Source organism: Drosophila subpulchrella, chromosome 3R (assembly GCF_014743375.2).
Source record: "Drosophila subpulchrella strain 33 F10 #4 breed RU33 chromosome 3R, RU_Dsub_v1.1 Primary Assembly, whole genome shotgun sequence".
Lineage (NCBI taxonomy): Eukaryota > Metazoa > Arthropoda > Insecta > Diptera > Drosophilidae > Drosophila > Drosophila subpulchrella.
In genome coordinates this window covers 10,909,594-10,924,020 of record NC_050609.1, presented here as the reverse complement: position 1 = coordinate 10,924,020, position 14,427 = coordinate 10,909,594, and the positions used below count along the sequence as shown (strand labels likewise).

The following is a 14,427-nucleotide window of genomic DNA, read 5'->3' as shown; positions in this document are numbered from 1 at the left end:
GAGCGCCAAAGGACGACTGCACACTGTGTCAATTCTGTAACAACATTCGGAATACTATAATGTAAAATGGAGTAAACCCGCCTCTTACAATGCCACCACAATGTTCCAATAATGAGTTGTCTGCACGAGTGTGGGTGTGTTTACAGTGGTGTGTGTTTTAAATTGTAAAAATGAGTTTGAAATTTTAAAATCTTATATTTTTATTTGGACTACTAAATATTTTTGTTTTTGTGTATCTTTAAATACTTAAATTAAATGTGACGAAGTATGTACTTATTTCAAGAACCAATTACAAGTCAAATCTAAATTTAGCTTTGATTTATTAAATTGCTAGTACTATTACTGTTGTTTTCTTAATATATGGCCCGTTTCCAAATATTTTACAAATATAAAGATTATATTAATACTTGATTTTGTTCTAAAACACTTAACTCTTTCTAGTTGTTTACTTTACTTACAATTATATAATTATATTTTGAATGGTAATACCATTTATTCATTCATTTTGGGAGTTTCACAAAAGAACATACTTTGTATAACTGGCATTTCTATTTTGAACTCAAAGTTCTTAAGGTATCAAAATTTTTGAGTAACACAGTTGTATATACATATCTAGCTTTATTGGCAAAAGAGAGTGTTAACGCTCATAAAATGTATTTTATAACTCTAAGTTTATCGGTAGCAGTTTGTGGTTCAAGTTATGAAAGTTATTAAACAACACTTTTACAATTTTAATAATACATTACTGTAACTTTTAGAAGCTCGGCCGAATCCTGATTACTGCTGGAGAAAACCTTCCATTAGTTCAACGACTCGCAATTCATTCGCGGAAATCCATTAGTATTATTCCGGTAACTCTTATTTTCCCCTGGGTTGCGTTTTTATATATTCCCGTGAATTTCCCAGTTACAGTGGGAACTCCGGCTGCGTTCCATAGTACATCATCAGCGAGCATTGTTGTTGAGTGGCAAAGGATGCGCGATGCGGGACGCACGAGCGGCTGAAACGAACGCACGACCAGAGCAGTGCGGCACGACTGCTTTCTCTCTGGCGCCACCCCACCCTCTCCACCTTTCTCCACCCATTATACACCACCACCCAGTGCCACCCACTCCGCCCCCAAAAGCACGCGCTCCAGCAGCGAGTTAACTTTGACGTTATGCTGTAAGCGTTGGGTGCTTCGTTTAAATGAGTGCTCGTTGAATGTGTGAGTAATTGGAGGGATGCTGGGTGGCCGGGGGGTGGTGTGTGTGTGTAGTTCGTGGCGGGTGTCGTGGGTGGTGTGGGTTGTGGGGTTCCCAGTGTCTTTGGGGATTGCTCGGAATGGAAGAGCAAACGACAACAAGCAAAACATTGATGTTACTGGCGGAGGTTGCCAGCAGACGCTGGCTGGCTTTTATAGTTTGCCAAAGGAGTGAAATGGCGCCAGCTGAAGATTTATGCATGTATTTGTATATGTATCTATGTATGGCTGTGTGTGGGAAATTATGAAAGCATTTGTGTGTGAGTTTGAGTAAACATGACCACTGTTTGGTTGGGGGTTGTTTTGCTTGCCGCACACGGTCCACACGGCGTATGTGTGCTTTTGGCCTGTTTGGTGTATCTGCCCTGTGTGTGTGTTTGCCCACCTTCGCTGCATTTGCTGATTTTGAGGCCGCCACATATTGTTAATGGCCTTCTGCCCCTGCCACTCCCCCCTCTGAGCTCCTACATCCATGATGAGGATGATGGAGGCCAACCAGCAGTAGCAATGGCACTCACTGCAGCGCTGACCTTCACCCATTTAACGGCACTTAACCATCGAAAGTTGAATGTCATCGCAATTAAGTTGCCATTTTTGGGTGCCCACACGGCCCAGTTCCTTGGGGCACATACAAATTGTAATCGTATCTGTATTCAGCATTCTTGGGAAAATAATCATTTTACTATGGTTCAAAATTTGATAAAAATTAAAAAGAGTCCATACCATGGCCACATGACCATTAAATTTCTACTAACTGTCTGTATTTATTGAAAAAAAGTATAGTAACCTAAAGAAAGTGGGTCTACATCTCAATAAACGTTGATATATTTTTGACAGTTAGACAAAATTTAAGCAAGAGTCGTATGGCCATAAGCATTTATAATTTTGAATGAGAAAAAAAAACGTTTATTTAAGGGTACGTGAATATATATCACTAATATAAAGGCTAATTAATTTCAAAATTAATGTTGTACAGTATTATATTATTTTTTAAATGTCCAACATTAGTATAGTAAACATACATATGAAATCCTCACAATCGATCGGGGTCAAAGGATTATTTTCGAGCTGAATTCAGGGGAAATGTACGTAAGCATCAATACAAGTTTCCCCCGAATTTCGACTGAAGAGATTTCTGTGAAACCCCCGAATATAGGAAACCAAAAAAATTAAAGCCTGTTTCACAAGTTTATTTACGCATTAGCGAAGTATAATAGATTGATAGTTCTTTGCCCGTTCGCAAGTTAAGCTAAAAGTAGGGCTTAAAAATAGAAATCCTTCGAAAATGTAGAGTTCGAAACCCACTTTGACTTTAACAGTACAACGTGCGGAGGGGAAAATGACCCTGAAAACTCAGAAACCTATATGCGCATTTTGCGTATATATCTGCAAGTCCGATTTCATGACCAAATGCGGTAATACCCGCTCTCCGTGTTCCATAAACACAATGCACAGAAGGAGGATGGACAGCTCAGTTTAATTTTAGAATGGGAGATATGAATGCAGGGAAATTGAGCGGCTCCCGGGAATTGCCATGACAACGGCCAGCTGCAGCCAGGACCCTCCGGAGCTGCAATGAAGTACAGTTTTAGTCCGTTTTCGGATTTACGGTCAAGTGGTCGCTCGGCATGATTGATTGTCTCCCAAGGATATGGTGAAATTTGCATTTATTAATCAATATCGCATCAAATTAAAAATCGATAAAATCCGACGTATAAAAATATATCATATAAAATGTACATGCGAGCGGGAAAATGAATACGATTGCCGTTCCGATTTTTATATATTATGGCCAACGGCAAATTTAATATCATCCGCGAGCGGGCCAAAATTGCTGTCGTTAAAATATTTTACAACATCCTACAAAGATTGAAATCGAATCAAGCGAACATGCAAATGCGAGTGGGTGTGTGTTTATGGGCGTGGATGTGTGGGCGTGGTTGGGTGGTCGGGAGGTGTGCCATTTTTGGGGCAGTCCCCGAATCATAGATGCTGTTGCCTTAAAGTAAAGCATGAAAATTCAAATATTGCCAGAGTCGTATGAAAATTGCATGTTGTTTATTTACATTGTTTGGCTGTAAAAGCCAAACGCGAAAAGCGCAACCAAAGAAATGTACATATATATCTTACATATATTGTGCATACTGGGTGTGTAATTAGAGGCCATCAATTGCTAGATTGAAAGTGCCTGTCGCTCGAGAGTCTTGTGAATCTTGAAAAATATGAAGGATTTATGTGTGTTTACATTTTGGGGAATGCACTCGATCTATTCATCTTTTATTTTCCGTCTCTATCTTTATGATAAACAAACCCGAAATGCGGAAATGCTCCACAACGTTGCTCTGACTGCTGACAAATTTATTCAATTGATCCTTTAAGTCCTCGTTAGCCGGGGGGGGGGGCCAAAAACTTTTCCACCTGGTTCAGTTTCATTGGCATTTAAAGCAATTATAAAGTCACTCGCAAAATACCCGCCCATACAAAGAAAAGTTGAACTTAATTTAGCAACAAAGTGAATAACAATTTTAGACAACACCTTCTGCGAGAAGAGGCTTTGGGGAAATGGGAAATGCTTTTCCTCCGCTGACAGGCAGCTGTTACATGGAAATGAGCCTGAATTTCATTTAAGCCATTGAAATGCCGTGCCTACTCTGTTTTCCTTTTTTTGTGTTATTTTTTGGCGTTGGTTACTTTGCAAGTTATTGAACCCGTAAAAGTTTTTAATTAAAATTCAAATTATACAAATTAAATTGCCTGCTAGGCGGTGCCACCAACGATTGCCATTCAAAATGGAAGACGTATTTTTATGAGGAGATGTCCTGGGAACGTGCGTTAAATTTTAATTGATTTTTCCCAGCGAATTGTGGGTGTCTGTGTGTGCGTGTGTGTGTGTGTGTGTGTGTGTATCCGTGTACCTGCTTACGCGCAAAGTAAACGAAGCGAGATGTGAAAACAGAGATGTGGAGTACAGAACAACAGACACAGATACACGGGCACCAATACACTGGCAGCCCAAAGCGAACTGGCAGACATTCAGGCGTGCGAATAAACGCACACACTCTCGCGTGGCCACACACATACACACGAACAACAGGACTCGGCATTCGTATTCGTATTTGTATTCGTACTCGTATTCGTATTCGCATTCGCATTCGGTTCTCTGAATGAGAAGCTGTATGTGGATGTGTGCGGTGGGTGGTGGGCGGCGTTCGTTGAAAGGACAATTCAAGGAGGCAAACGAAAAACATTTTGCCCGTTTTTGTTGTTTTGGTTGCTGCTGCTGTTGTTGTTGGTAGGCTGTTTATTGCCCAGCCTTCTGGTTGTTGTTGTTGTTGCTGTTGTTATCCTGCTGATGCTGTGTATCTATGTAGAATATATCGATTTATTTTGACTTCTCTTTATGTGCTCCGCCTTCCCTAATACATACGAGCAGGGGCGTACCAAGGGGGTTATTATTGGATACCACTTTAACCAGTAAATCCATAAGGGATCAAAGTATATTTATAGGAATTTAAACACTCATTAATCATAAACCTTGCCTATAATAAACTAGAGAACCTTATATTGTTTTCGAGCATTTAAACAACATTCCAACTTTAATATCAAATGTTCCTATCAAAGGCTTATAAATATGTGGCAGTTCAAAGTAAGCGCTGAAAAGCAGGCTACAGTTTTTTAACGGAAAATATTTTAACCCCTTAACCCGTTTATATCGATTTATTTAACGATTTCAATTGCAGAAGTTTTTCCTTTTGAGTGCATTTGTTTGCCGATTAATAAATAATGTAAGATCGCGAACATTTGTGTATATAATTTATTGGAGCACTCTCTTAGCTTTGATAGCCCCTTTGAAAAACTGCCAGCAAAGCCACTGCCCACAAGCGTATTATTTAATACGGGCAGGGCGATAAGGCTCCAAAACTCGGTTAGCAGGCAGTCCTCTTTAGGGCGCTTCTGGGTTGAGCGGTTGGGTTTCCCTTCCACTTTTACCGTCTGCCTTTTCCCATTTCCCCGCGCCTTTCTCCCTTTTTTGGTTGTTGTTTCTCGCTTTACTTTTTGCGCTTAATGCGCCAATTCTGACAACAGTCAAGCGGCCATGGGCGGGGGTGGGGTTTAGATGTTTGGCTGTTTGGATGGGGGGCAAGTCAGCAACGACCCAAAGTCAAATTGAGTAAAACGCATTGAAAACTTAAGTAATTTCCCAAGAACGGCCCACAGTTCTTAAAAGCTTTTTTTCATCTTTGTTCTAAACGAGAAGCCCGAAGCAAGCGTTTCAGCCTTTTTCTTCTATTTTTTATTACTATTTTCTGTTTCGCTCCCTCGCTCTTGTTATTGCAGATGGCCAAAAGTTGTTGGCCAAGTATAAAAATGTGTTTTATATTGTAATAACGAAGAATGCACTGAAGTCGAAACTCGAAGAGGGGGCGAACCGAAAAAAAAACAGAAAAGCACACAACAATTCATAAACTGTTTAATGAAGCGAAGCAATTACATAAAGCCCAAACCGAAGTGAGCAAGTGCAAGCAAGAAATGCCGAAAAGCGATAATAAGGCCAATTAGATATTGAGTAAACGAAAAGGAAAAACTTCTTTGAACGTTAATAACACCATTTCATTTTCGTTTCCACAGTAAGATGTATAGATGTAATCGAAAAAAGCATGTCAAGCCGTCCTCTTTACAAAGAATCAACCCTAAACTAAAGTAAACTACGACTTTTTAAAGTTATAAACCTTGAAAAGGACTCACGAATCGTTGGTAGAATAGCTGAACAAGGCGTGACTTGTATATTGTGTGTGCGGGTGTACATAAAGACGGAAAGTATGTGAAACCGAGGCGCAGAAATGGCCGCCCTCTTGCCTCTGGCCCACCTTTTGTGTCCGTGCGTGTGAAATAAAACCAAAAAAAAATAAAAAGAAACAAAAAACCAAAAAAAAAAAAAGAAACGTATAAACGACTACTACAATCAGCGACAATGGAATAGCGATTCAATGTCACAGTCGGGGAGATACAGATACGGATACCCATATACATATACCCACACCCACTTGTATGTGTAGAGAAAAGCCATAGCCGCAGATTAGTGAGCCAGTTCCAAGGGGCCGACAACGAAAAAGCGAAGACGACGACAATCAACATTCATCATACGCACCGTCGGACGCGGCGCAAAACGCAAATGCAGCCCCCGATCGATCGGTAAGCCTAAAAGCTAATAAAAGCCAATTCCCCAGTGGAACTCTTCTCTTTCGTGCCCCCCTCTCTGTATCTCTCTTTACACCTTGCTCAAGTATCTTTTGGTCTTTTTTGTTTATTTGATTGGTGTTTTTGTTCGTTTCAGTACTAACCATGACTAACGAAAACGTAGATACAGAACAAACTGTTATGTTGTAAAATATTTATATTGGAAAATTTGTATTATTTGAATCCTATTTTAAAAATCTAAATTTTTTAAAATTATTTTGAAAATATTTGTTTAGATAAACTTGAGAAAAAATGAAATGTTGTAAAATTATTATTACTTTTTGGAAATCATAAACTGTTTAAAAAAATGTTGAAAAATAGACCTGCACCGCAATCTGTGGTTTCATCTTAAAACCGCAGACTTTTCCAAGAAAATCTTTATGGATATAAACAATGCTAAAAATAATTTTCTTAATATAAAGTTATGCTAGTCTCAATTGTTTTAGCCTTTAAACATTATTATTTCCGATGACCAAATACTTTTTTGGATCAAAGTATGCTCTTAAAAGCAGATTAAAAATGTAGTAGTCCGGTGAATCCTTCACTGCGCTCAATGTTGTGCTATGTGATGATCGTTATGGGCAGTAATGGTGATGATGACTTTTCTTCCTGTGATAAATGTTCCAATTTATTTATGGCTGGCATTAACAAGCATCTGAAATATGTGCTGACACAAAAACACTCGCACACCCTCGACCAACGACACACACCCACACAAAAGCGGTATTGGCACTGAGTTTTGCGACAAATTCACGCGGCGGAAACGTGCTGCCAACAAAGCAAAACGCGGTGTACCCTGCACTGACAACAACAGCAATACTAATACATAATAATAATAATAATAACAAAAACATAAGCATCACCATCGACATCGACACCATCAGCAGCATCAACCATACCAGCAACCATAACAGCAACCACATTTCTGTGTTCAAAGTTCAATGACGTTGGCATCGTCATCCAAGCAATTTGTGTTTCGAACTAATGGAAAATTTGTACTTTTTCTGTGGCTTCAATTTCACCAGAATTTCACCGAAACATCCCATTTTCATTGAGTTTCATTCCTAGATCGGGCTTCAAATTTAAATTGGGTTGAAAAAGTTGAGTGTTGTTTTTGGAGAATATGTCGGCCAAGAAAGTCTGTTGTGGATTGGGTAATTGGAAAGTCTATGTAAATGGCTAGACTTTGTTTAAAATAAATACTAAGTATTCATTTTATTTGTGCTACCAACTGGAATTCTTATTTTTAATTAGTTAAGTCTTTGAGAACTTAAAAATAAATACTAACAATAATTAGTTCGTTGAGATCAACTAGATAAAAAATCAGCATGGAAACAAAACCATTATAAAATTATTTCATGAGCTGCTAAGAAGCACATTCATTTCTTTACCATTTATTTCACCCATTAATGTGAAAAATCCATTATCTTTAACAACATCATAAAAAATGTATATCCAATGCAGTCTTTATTTCCGTTCTGCGGTCGGGTCAATCCTTTTTTAAATAGAAAAAAAAATATATTGAAATGTTCTCTGCCGATATTGATCCTTTTCAGGTGTTAAAAATATATTTTTCAATTCCTATAAGCTTAAGAAAATAGAAATATAACATTTTAAAAAGGCAGTAAAACTCAATACTTTTTGTTTAAGCTAAGCTAGCCTTACAGCAACAAAAAATAAGTTTAATTTGGCAAGATATTGCAATTAATGTTAATAAGTTTTAACGATAGTAATAATATCCCAATGCTGATATTCCTACAATCTTTTTGTCTGATTTTTAATTTGATTAATTTATCCTGTTTTTATTTGGTATTTGTTCAATGACAGCGATTCCTTTTTAGTGACCAATGGCTGCCAGTCAAATTTATGACTAAAGCGAAATAATAGACAATTGACGTCACCGTAAAATAGGTATAGGAATTTCTTATTTATTTATTCCACTTCTATTTGGCCTTTACGTGAATGACTTTTTTTTAGTATATGGCGTATGCGGTAATATTTCCCTCATTGCGTCAAGGGGAAATCGAAAAAAAAGAAAGAAAGCGAAAGATCTCCGCAGATGACTTATGGAGGACGCAGCGTTGATCTATTGCTGATAAAGTGAAAGTCAAGTTATGTTAGAAATGTAATTATTCATGTCGCCCGGCGAGACAAACAAACAAACAAACAAACCGGGAATCTGGCTGAGATTTTAGGAAGAACATGCTAAAATGTAGTCGCCCGCGGAATGTCAATGGGCAGCAATGCCTTTTTGGAAAATATGTAGTGTTTTGTGCTTTTTTTTCCTGGTTTGTTTTTGGATTGGTTTGGCTTTCGCCTTTGCGTCTGGCGTCTCGACGGTTGATGGTCGTCGCGTCATTTATCTGTCAGCGTTTGCCTTTTGCTTGATGAACTATTAATTTCTGGTTGCCGAGGCAGGAATTTATTTTCGTCAACTGTGGCACGTGTGCGGCGAACATCCGCGTCGTCGCTGAGTTTCATAAAAAATAATTTGAATAAATTCCCAGCGGAGAGTGACAAATCCCTTCAGTTTGCAGCAGCAGTAAAATATATGTGGAAATAAAACACGAAATTTGTGGAATATTTATCAGGCATTTGAATAAAGGCAGCAGTAGCAGCAGCAACAGCAGCAAACCTATTCTAATGCAAAACGTTGATGGTTGCCATTCTCTAAATGCAAAATACATGCCCCAGCGCACTGTAATCTGATTTACAGGACACTGAATTTATGCCTCACATTTCAATGAAACCAGAAAATTCATTAATTATAATCTGATGCATAATTCGAATGGGTATCTATAAAGGCCTTGAACATTTGGTTGTGGCTTCATATCTATGTTAGTGCTCTAACTGATTGAATTTTCGGCTTGATTAAATTGGACTCGAATTCGCAGCATGATATTGTGAGTTATGCCCCGTTTTAAGGGCCAAATAGGCTGCAACTGCAACATAGTTTTGAGCATAATTGGAAGGCGTCTGGCGGAAAAAACGATATGGCAGACACATCAATCCGACAGGGACAAAGGCAGCGGCTGCTTTTGTGTCGTTTTTGCTACTGACAACGACAGGTGGTCGCCCAATATAAATATGTATCTGGGAATAGTGTACTCATGCTGCAGCCAAAGTACCACTAGAGTACCAGAAGTAGCCACGGCCTACACGGCGTATGCGTGTTCCGCCTCTAAGGATGAGAGATGAGATGATCGCACAGGTTTCGCCTCATATTCCCACCCGACTCTCGTACATCTTTGGGAGCGAGAGGTATGTCCATTAGCTGATTTAATGAAATCGTAAATCAAACGAGCGGATTGCTAAAAATATATCTGGCGCGTATTTTATGTTTTTTGAAGTGGAACTCATGTACAAAAGCAACAAAGTTTGTGAAACGGCCGGCAGCAGCCGCTGAACAATAGATGAAACGTGGATGATTATGCCAAAGTACAAGTAGGTTCCTGCCTTTTGAGGCACTTGCATAGATGCACTGGGAAAAAATTGAGAATCTCCAATATCGTGTTCTTAAATTTCACAAAAAACGTACTCACAATTAAATCTGGAATTGAAATTAAAATAAAATAAATAAAAAAACCCAAAAAAAATGTTGTAATAGCTCCTTAAATCATAATCATAATAATTTAAGATCTTTGTTCAAAAAATCTTTAGATATTTCTAGTAAGTTTTTTTTAAAGGTAATTTTTCATATTTTTTAACAATACCTGAGTATTAATTGCAATTTTACACCCATAGTACACTTATGTTTTGGTATGTTCCAATGATTTCATTAAAGTGGAATATGCACTTATTTAAGATCAATGTTCAAAAAATCTCAAGATATTTATAATAGGTTCCTTTAAAAGGTAGTTTTTCATATTTACTGACAATACCTGAGTATGTAGTTGCAATTTTCTCTCAGTGCACCCCTAGTACACTTATGCTTTGGTATATTCTAATGATGAGCACATGTAATGCTTCGTATTGCAAAACTTGGCGTTTTATTTCGACATTTCTCGCCGTGAATAATGCATGCGATTCCTTGGTCGCCTTTTGGTTTGCTTGGGCTGGGTTTTTGGTTGTGGTTTTGGTTTTAGTTTTTTGTTGCTCTTTCGTTTTCTGCCAAAAGTGCAGCATTGTCGCCGCCGTTTTGGCCGTCCGTCTCTCAATAGGCGTGTCCAAGATGTTGTGGCCAAGATTTCGCTTGGCTGGCCGGCGTCACAGTTTTCGCGTCTGCGTCTGCACTTTCCCATGGATGTGGATTTGGATGCCAATGGGTGTCCGCATCTTTATTTAATTAACATATTTTATTCGCCCGACACACACACGCACACTTGTCCACAGGGGCGTTGTGATTTATGCCTGGCGTTTTGTGCACTTTATGCTGCCTCAGATCATGGCGATTGTCATCTTTAAGTAGCTTCGTCCCAGAGCCAGATCCCCAACCCATGGCCCTACCCCCATCCCTACCCCTATGACCATTTTTCAGATTCCCTATCCACCGAATTAATCGCCTGCATTAGTCAGTTTTTCCGTATGTGTGGGTCTGGTCTCCCATTGTTGGCACTGGCCATGTGACTAATTTGATTACACTCACCAAGAATTTGAATATTTCGCGATTCTGACTTTATTTTGAGGCATTTTATTGTGTTGTATGCCCGAGAACTGTCGACTTTCTGCATTAAATTAATGCTCACTTACTGTGCCAGCCATCTTATGTTATTTATATAGCAAATCAAATTCGCTCGGCGTCTGTGTGCATCTTTCGGATACTATAGCCAGTATCCGTGAACATTCCTCGAATGATATGTCATCAAAATGTGATTAATTCTAGTGCCTTCAACTCGGCTGCAGAGTGCATGTCTTTGGGGACTTCTAATATTAGTAGTGTCAACAAATATTTTCATTCGTTAGAGATCGAAAATAGGAAATCAAAGAGAAGCCTCTCAAGGGCTTCTACCCACTATAAAGTGTTTAAATAAAATTATAATAGGTCTATATCTTTAAAGAATATTAATATAATACTATGTATTATAATTATATATTATTGAAAATTTATATCAAACAGAAATAACATATTTTCCAAATAAGCATTTCCTTTCCATTTTCCAAAATAATTCAAAAGTTAAGGAACTTATAACTTTTTATTCCGGGCCATTAAAGCGGGGAAAAATAAAGGAATGCTCCACACACTCTGTACTGACTATTAACCCAATTCAGTGGGGAGTACAAAAGAAAATGCAACTCTCAAAAGCCACTTAAGCATTATGTGCAATAAAAATTATAAATAAAAGCCGGCGCACACACATTCGGAGGGCTCAGTCCACGCGGAATGGAGGCGAATGTTTATGGGTGGCGCGTTCTCATTAGGCAAAGTGTTCGATAATTAAATTGAAATGTAAATCAAGGCATCCGATTTTCCCCGCCCCAATTTTCCCAACCCCCTGCACGTGTGGCAATTAGCGAGCGATCAACGCGCAGCTGTTTCATTGCCACTAAAGCTAAAATCGAAGTATTCGAAAAAAATGTGAAAGAGTCCATTGTCCACCAATGCTGTTTATTAAACTGCAAATCAGCTTATACAAAACCAACAGCACATATTATATTAAGTATACAAAATTTATTCGCTAATCATACGTATATATTTGGGGGTATATGAGGTTATATATTTATGATGCGAATGTGCGATAAGAAAAATCCCTCCCTCCCACCAAAATCTGTTTATTTTCGGTGCGCGCGAATGATTTTAATTGGATTTTGATATGATATATCCAACACGCTCCACAATCCTCCAATCTGCACTCACCTTGGCAGAGGCCTGCCGCTTTCGATCTGTCTTTACCATTTTACACACGATTATTTTTAGGCTGCGGTCTAACATTGAAAACGCAAATGTTTATATGTTTGCCGTCTAATTTTGCGCATAGTTATTAATATTATTTTTATGTGAATTTCTTGTTTGGATGATGCTGCCGTTGACATGGCCAGCGGGGGGCGTATGCGCCTGTCTTGTTTTTGGTAATCGGAGTGTGAGAATACGAAAAACAAACATCTAAATTTTTTTTTTCGAAATTAAGGAAGCCATATTAAACACTAGAAAAGAATAAAAATTTCACGATCAAAATATTAGAAAATTATAGAGGGATTTCCATGGAATTTTTGGGGTGGAGGGGTATGGGGGCTCACCATTGTTTTTTGTACCCTGTTTATTGTGGTCTTTTTATCGCCTTTGCCGCCGGTGGTATTGGTGTTGTATCGCGCCTTGGCTTCCTTCATTAGTGTGTTTTAGTGGGCGCCTTGCCAACGATTTTCCGAAACAAATTGTCGTTGCGCTCGACAACATTCCGCACGCTTACGGCCCATACACGATACACGTTGCACGATTCGCGAACGGGCCAAAAGCGACCCACTGTGCCAGTACCACAGTACCACTGTGCGGTGGCAATGTGCAGCGTGCACACATCGCTCATATATATATTTTTAATTAAAATCAACAAGCGCTCTGGCAAGATACAAATACTCAGATACATTGACTTGGCCCTCACGTTTACAGCACACTAAGAAAATATATCGATTTCGACGGGTTATGCGAACGGAAAAGATTTATTGTCAATATTTATTCAGTAATGTAATTCAATTTAAATATGTAAAAAAAATTCAATTAAATGGATAGAAGAGAGGGACTGGCGCAGAAAATTATAATGGGATATAATTTCTTTTGTTTCTATAAGTTCTATGGTCGTGTAAGCGATATATTTATTGCCTTTTTCATTTTAATGATATCATCAAACTAAAGGGGGTAGGAAAAAAACAGGACATCGAAAAATTGTATTCGCCTTACTCCATTTATTTATTTGAATATTAAGATATATTATTATTATTATTAAGTATTTTGTAAATCGATAGATTCCAATATTTAAAATGCTACCTCAAGTAATATTATACCAAACCCATTTTTTTTTTAAAGCTATGCCTGTTGGACCAGGATCCCCCTAAGATTACCTATTTTTTTCTCCGTGCAGCTGCTGTCGAAGTTGCTTAGGCAGTGCAATGCGAGCTGCCTGCAAATATCCAAAAGCCAGACCAAATCCAAATGCAGATGCAAGAGGCATCTTATGCATTTGGCATCCCCCTGCTGCCTGTTGCATTTTGAGTACAATCTGGCCGTCCCTCCTCATGTCGCGCACTGTACTGAGCCAATGTGCGTCTGATGCCCAACAACATGTGTATGAGCGTGTGGCGCCCCGCACTCTGCAGCCCCTTTTCCACTCAGATAGCCAGATATGTAGTTCCCTTGGCCAACTGCGCCTTTTGACGACGCTCGTGTGTCTCTGTCTCTTTCAGCTTCTCTGTTTCTGTCTCTGTTTCTCTGTTTTCTGATTTCGCAATCGTTTTTAAAATGCTCTACTTAATGCCTCGAATGAGTGGGTTTCGTCACCCAACTTGGAAAATATCTGGAACCTTGCCCTTATCACGTTTTCTTGGCCCTCAAGTAAGTTATGAGGTGAAATAAATCGAAATCATTTAAGTTCTGGCCGGTTTTGTACAACTTAAGAAATTAATTACATTTAAAATTTTAATGATTTAATATATCCTAACTAAAAAACTCAGTCAAGCAGAGTATTCAAATGATGTACAACGCCCAATAAAGATTTGTCATCTTTGCCAATCTTTTTGCACAGCTTTTTGTGGCATTTGTGGCGCATGTTTCGCCAAGCGTTGCCGAAACGGGTGGGACGCAAGCCAAACATGAATTAAATTAAAAATAAAACTATAGAAAATTGTAATTAAATAACTAAAAACAAAAATAAGCATGCACGCTGACAGACAAAGACTATTGTGTACCAAAATAAAATTTCATGAGACAGCACGAAGACAACGACAACGACAGCGACATCGTCAGCGGTGAAAATCGGAAAATGGAGGGAGATGGCGGGCATCGATAGAGGAAAATTCGC

At 38.6% G+C, this 14,427-nt stretch overlaps 1 protein-coding gene across 9 annotated transcripts in view; it reads left to right on the top strand.

The window, feature by feature from the left end:
* The window catches only part of LOC119545713 (mucin-5AC), a 35,558-nt gene that overhangs the window by 1,473 nt on the left and 19,658 nt on the right, over nt 1–14,427 (top strand). For all 9 annotated transcript variants that reach the window (XR_005219126.1, XM_037851523.1, XM_037851520.1 and 6 more), the window contains exon 2: nt 5,873–6,436. The gene's annotated coding sequence lies outside the window, so the exon portion shown is untranslated. The remainder of the gene's footprint in view (nt 1–5,872; nt 6,437–14,427) is intronic.